The sequence below is a fragment of the Mustela nivalis genome (assembly GCF_964662115.1).
Source record: "Mustela nivalis genome assembly, contig: HAP1_SCAFFOLD_405, whole genome shotgun sequence".
Lineage (NCBI taxonomy): Eukaryota > Metazoa > Chordata > Mammalia > Carnivora > Mustelidae > Mustela > Mustela nivalis.
Genome location: NW_028136247.1, coordinates 33,350 through 38,971, shown reverse-complemented (window position 1 = coordinate 38,971; position 5,622 = coordinate 33,350). Strand labels below are relative to the sequence as shown.

The 5,622-nt window shown below is 40.7% G+C and overlaps 1 pseudogene across 1 annotated transcript; it reads left to right on the top strand.

Annotated features, from left to right (window-relative positions):
* Positions 1 to 410: 410 nt before the first annotated feature.
* LOC309857131 (vasculin-like protein 1 pseudogene) lies at positions 411 to 3,694 on the top strand (annotated as a pseudogene). The gene has a single exon. The product of its transcript is annotated as a vasculin-like protein 1 pseudogene (transcript).
* Positions 3,695 to 5,622: the final 1,928 nt, after the last annotated feature.

Below are 5,622 nucleotides of genomic sequence, written 5' to 3'. Positions count from 1 at the left end.
TAGTCCTTTTGGATTTCCATTTCAGCACATGGTTTCAAATATTTACTTCCTGCCAAAAAATTCAAATAATGCAAGTTTGTGTACATATAAGTCACAAACACATCTATCTACATAATTTCTTTTGATTTTTTTATGGGAGCATGTGGAGGCACTGATTGCCTTATATGTCAAACTTCATAAAAGTGAAGCAAGGGAAGAAAATAATTACAGAGTAAAAGGAGTTTCATGCACTTTTTTTCTTCATGACTGTGAGATCTTGGATAAAATTTGAGGACCTGCTAAGTCTGATGCCCAGGACTTGTGATGAAAAATTCCCATTTTTCCTCAGTGAGAAACACTTTTTTTAAAAAAAATCTAAATCTTGGGGAAGAGCTTTGTTATGGTTGTGGGCTCTCCACCTCTATGGGATCAGGAAGCTGGGGACGCGCCCTTAGACGCTGCCTCTGGCCCCTAGCTGTAGCCCCACTGCTGCCGGTGATAGATTCCTGTGGCCTTTTAAGTGATTGAATAATGATGGAAATGGATCCAAAATAATAAATGACTGCTCTACTAAAGCAGTAGAAGACTCCTCGTATCACCTTCCAGTTCAATTCAGTCTTCAGGAGGAGGCGGAACAAGTGAAATAGAGAAGACTGAAGAGAAGATGACCTCACTTTGGAACTGTTTACTCCTTGACTTCTTTATTTCTACTTGTTTTAATTTTGCTGTGAATTTAAATAGTGAAAACCAAAGAAATAGAAGATACATTTGGGAGCTTTATATAACCCAAGAAATTTGCCTTGAAAGCTGCTATTCTTTGGAGGAAAACATACTAAGTTCCTGTCTGATTAAAAACAAACCAGATTTCCTATGTCCCTTAGATTCTGAAGAATAAAACAGATATAAATACATATCCGCACACTTTTTAGCAGCTCTGTAGGAATAATGAGATTTATAAATTAAGGGCTTTGTTATGTGGATGTTTTGCCGCTGGAATTGACTGCTCAGAAGATCTTTTATTGCTCTCTAATGCTATATTTTTGATCTGTGGCTTTGATGGCATTCGCCCACACATGAGTTTACCTCTTTCCAGTTATGACCTTGTTATGAACAGTGTTTGCACTCAATGTGCAAATGTCCATGTATTATCTATTTAAACAGCATCATAGTGCCATCACTCAAGGAAGTTGAATGAGGTGAACATAGACATAGCTCTTTCCCCTTCCCCCCATTTTTTAAATGTAACAAATAATTTTTATGTTTCCCTTCCCCTTTCCCCTTCCCCTTTTTGGAAACGTGTCAGGAACTAGATAGTTTAAGATGAGCAATTGAGGAGACTTGAAAAAGTGATACAGACAGAGCCTGGCTTCCTTGTGCTTTATCACAAGGCGTGCTGCTGGCCAGCCTATTTCAGCACCCTTTTAACAAGAGAACCTCGTAGGAAATCCAGCTGGCAGACTCAAGGAGTTCGGGAAACAGGACCACAGAGGTTACACTCTGGGATCCTGGCCATGAGGTTGGATGCCTCACCTTGCTGAAAAGAGACACTGGACCTAAATGGCACAGCATGACTTTTTTCCTGCTTGGCTAAATTTCTCAACACCACAGTCAGCTAAGTCACCTACAGCCACCTTCGAAAACCACGGAGAGCACCTATCCCGAGGAGATCGTAGGTTTGGAGTAAGCCGTCGTCGACATGATTCCTCTGATGGCTTTTTTAACAATGGACCTCTGCGAACTGCAGGAGATTCCTGGCACCAGCCCTCCCTGTTGCGCCACGACTCTGTGGACTCTGGTGTCTCTAAGGGAGCATATGCTGGAATCACAGGGAACCTATCTGGTTGGCATGGCTCTTCCCGAGGTCATGATGGCATGAGCCAGCGTAGTGGGGGTGGCACAGGGAACCATCGCCACTGGATTGGCAGCTTCCATTCCCAGAAAGGCTGTGCCTTTCAAGAAAAGCCACCTACAGAGATTAGGGAAGAAAAGAAAGAAGACAAGGTGGAAAAATTACAATTTGAAGAGGAAGATTTTCCTTCTTTGAATCCAGAAGCTGGCAAACAGAATCAGCCATGCAGACCTATTGGGACCCCTTCTGGAGTGTGGGAAAACCCACCTAGTGCCAAGCAACCCTCCAAAATGCTAGTCATCAAAAAAGTTTCCAAAGAAGATCCTTCTGCTGCCTTCTCTGCTGCATTCACCTCACCAGGATCTCACCATGCAAATGGGAACAAATCAACCATGGTTCCAAGTGTCTATAAGAACCTGGTTCCTAAGCCTGCACCACCTCCTTCCAAGCCCAGTGCATGGAAAGCTAACAGAATGGAACACAAATCAGGATCCCTTTCCTCTAGCTGGGAGTCTGCTTTTTCCAGTCCGATCTCTGTTACCAAACCAGTAGTACTGGCTTGGGGCACAGTTTTAAGCTCTCCTAAAGAGAGTCCCTCCAACACTACTCCTCCGATTGAGATCAGCTCCTCTCGCCTGACCAAGCTCACCCGCCTAACTACCGACAGGAAGAGTGAGTTCCTGAAGACTCTAAAGGACGACCGGAATGGAGACTTCTCAGAGAACAGAGACTGTGACAAGCTGGAGGATTTGGAGGACAACAGCACACCTGAACCAAAGGAAAACGGAGAGGAAGGCTGTCATCAGAATGGTCTTACTCTCCCTGCAGAGGAGGAAGGGGAGGTCCTCTCACACTCTCTGGAAGCAGAGCATCGATTATTGAAAGCAATGGGATGGCAGGAATATCCTGAAAATGATGAGAATTGCCTCCCCCTCACAGAGGATGAGCTCAGAGAGTTCCACATGAAGACGGAACAGCTGAGAAGAAATGGCTTTGGGAAGAACGGCTTTTTGCAGAGCCGTGGTTCCGGCCTGTTCTCCCCGTGGAGAAGCACTCGTAAAGCAGAGTTTGAGGATTCGGACACGGAAACCAGTAGCAGTGAAACATCAGATGACGATGCCTGGAAGTAGGCATATAAGTCCTCAAAAATCTGACCCAGTAAACTCAGCTTGTGTGTTTAGGGAGTATACAGAAGAAATCATTCTTTTCCTTTTCTTATGTTGAATACTTCATGCACAAGGGAAAATAGTCATATCCCAAAGAGAGAGCAATTGGCTTGTTTAGCTTTTGTTGTTCTTCCCTGTTATCTGCTTAATAGAAGTTTGTGTGATGGGAAAGATTTTTTAAATACACACACACACACAGACACAGTATCTATGAGGCGACGCACAGGTGGGAGCTGGCAGTGCAGAGAGGAGACGCAGGTCTGCAGCAACAGCTTCTACCACCAACCCTTGGGGCACTCACCCCTGTGCTCAAGCAATCATTGTCAATGACACAGTGACTATTGAAGTTATAATTGTATTAAATTAATGCTAATAATTTGGATATTTTATTTTATTTTTGGCTGCTCGGGTAACGTTAGCCCTTAACCAAGCATACATGGTTTTCTTCTTTTCTTTTTTTTTTTTTTCCCCTTTTTTTGGGTACAGCTGTAAAATATTTGGATATAGGAAATGTTGTGTTATTCTTGCAGCCTTGATATTCAGGGTGGATTGTAAAATATAAATTTTTGTGAGATTTCAAAGATTAAGATTATTTTGATAACATTATTTACAGATTTAAAAGATGTGGTTATCACAAGTCTGTTGAAGGGGAAAACTACTGCATAAAATAACTAACTTGGAATAAATATTTTGCATCAGTTTGGAAAAAAAAAATCTAAATCCTTATTAAATGGTGGGACTGGATGTTTTTCTCTTAGGAACTAAAAGGGAAGGGAATTTAAAAGTATTTTACTTTTTAAAAAAGAATTTACTTTTCCTGAGGCTCTACTAAGGATCAGGTCCTTTATTTCACTTATTGCCCCTTCAACATTCAACACAACTTCATAAAGGAGGTGGTATGTCTCTAAATCCTTTTCATGGATTAAGAAACTGAAGCAGTAAGAAGTTGCATGGCCTCCTTAAGGTCTTAAGGACTGTTAAGTGCCAAAACCAGAGTTTTGACCCTCTTCTCTGTGCTGTGCTTGTTTTTCTGTAGCACATTTCCCGAGAGCAGCAGGATCTCTAAACATTGTACCTCTAGCCCAGGACACCCCTCACTTCCTGGTGGCAGACCATTTCTGTAGAGGGGAGCAGCCCACACCAGTTTCAGCTTGGGTGGAATCTGCTGATTGTGGAAACTTCTAGGAGCATCACAAGGTCCCTAGTGTCTCCTCCACTCCAACAAGCAGAGTAGAGCAGTGATTACCAATGTGGACTTAGGTTTGATAATGACTAGCTGTTTAGCGTTAAGTGAGTTACCCAGCCTTTGAGACTCTTCCCTCAGTTGCGCAATGGAAGTGAGGTCTACCGCACAGAGCTGTATGGGTTTAACAGCTTTAGTGAGGTGTCATTTACATGCTCTAAAATCAATTTATGTATAAATTTCACTGAATTTGGTAAGCATCTTTAGTTGGGAAATTGCCACCACAACCTAGTTTTAGGACTTTTGCATCACCCCCTAAAGTAAAGGGCCTTTTTCAATCCCTAATGCCTACCTTTCCTTGGTCCCAGAAACCATTTGACTGCTTTCTGTTCCAACAGTTTTGCTTTTTTCCAGAATATCACGTGAATGGAAACTGTGTAGGCTTTTAGCGTTTTTCAGTTAGCATGTTGTTTTGTGGTGCATGCATTTTGTTTGTACCTTGTATCAGTAGTTCATCCCTTTTATGGCTGAAAAGTATTCCATTGTATAACCTACCACATCTTATTTATGTTTGGGTAGTATCTATTTGGGGTTACTATGGATAATGCTGCTACACATAATCATATAAATATTTCTGTGGCCATAGGTTTTGTCTTGGGTAGATACCTAGAAGTAGAATTGTTGAGCCAAGTAAGTATATGTTTAATATTATAAGATGCTGTCAAACTTTTCAAAGTGGTTCTACCATTTTGCATATCCACCTACAGTACATAGTGTTTCAGTTCCTCCACATCCTCAACAACACTTGGTATTGTCCACCTTTCTAACCTGAATTATTCCAGTGGGCATGGAATGGTGTCTCAATGAGGGCTTAATTTAATTTCAATGATGGTGAGCTTCTTTGTGTCTTGTGGATCATTTGTATATCTTCTGTGGAGTATCTGTTCAACTTATATACCTTCTTTTGTGTGGTGCTTGTAAAGAAAACTATGTATCTTTTGTGTAAGGTGTGTTCAAATATTTTGCCCAATTTAAAATTAAGTTGTATGGTTACTAACATAAAAATTTTTTCTTACTGTGTATTTTAAGCACTTTTTATATTTTTTGGAAACAAATTTTTCATTAGATATTTCTGTAAATATTTTCTCAGTCTTTAACTTTTCATTTCCTTGCTGGTATATCTCAAAGACCAGAGTACTTGTAATAAAAGCTGACTTACTAATTTTTTTCTTCTATGACACAATAAACATAAGCCAGAAAAGAAGCTTTGGGTGTCACATCTCAGAAATCTTGCTTAACGCAGTGTCATGGATTTTTTTTTCCCTAGGTTTTCTTCTAGAATTTTTAGTTTTAAAATAAGTTCTCATTTAGATTTATGATCTGTTTTAAGTTAACTTTTGTGCATGGTACAAGGATCAAGGTTCATTGTTTGCATGCAGATGGCC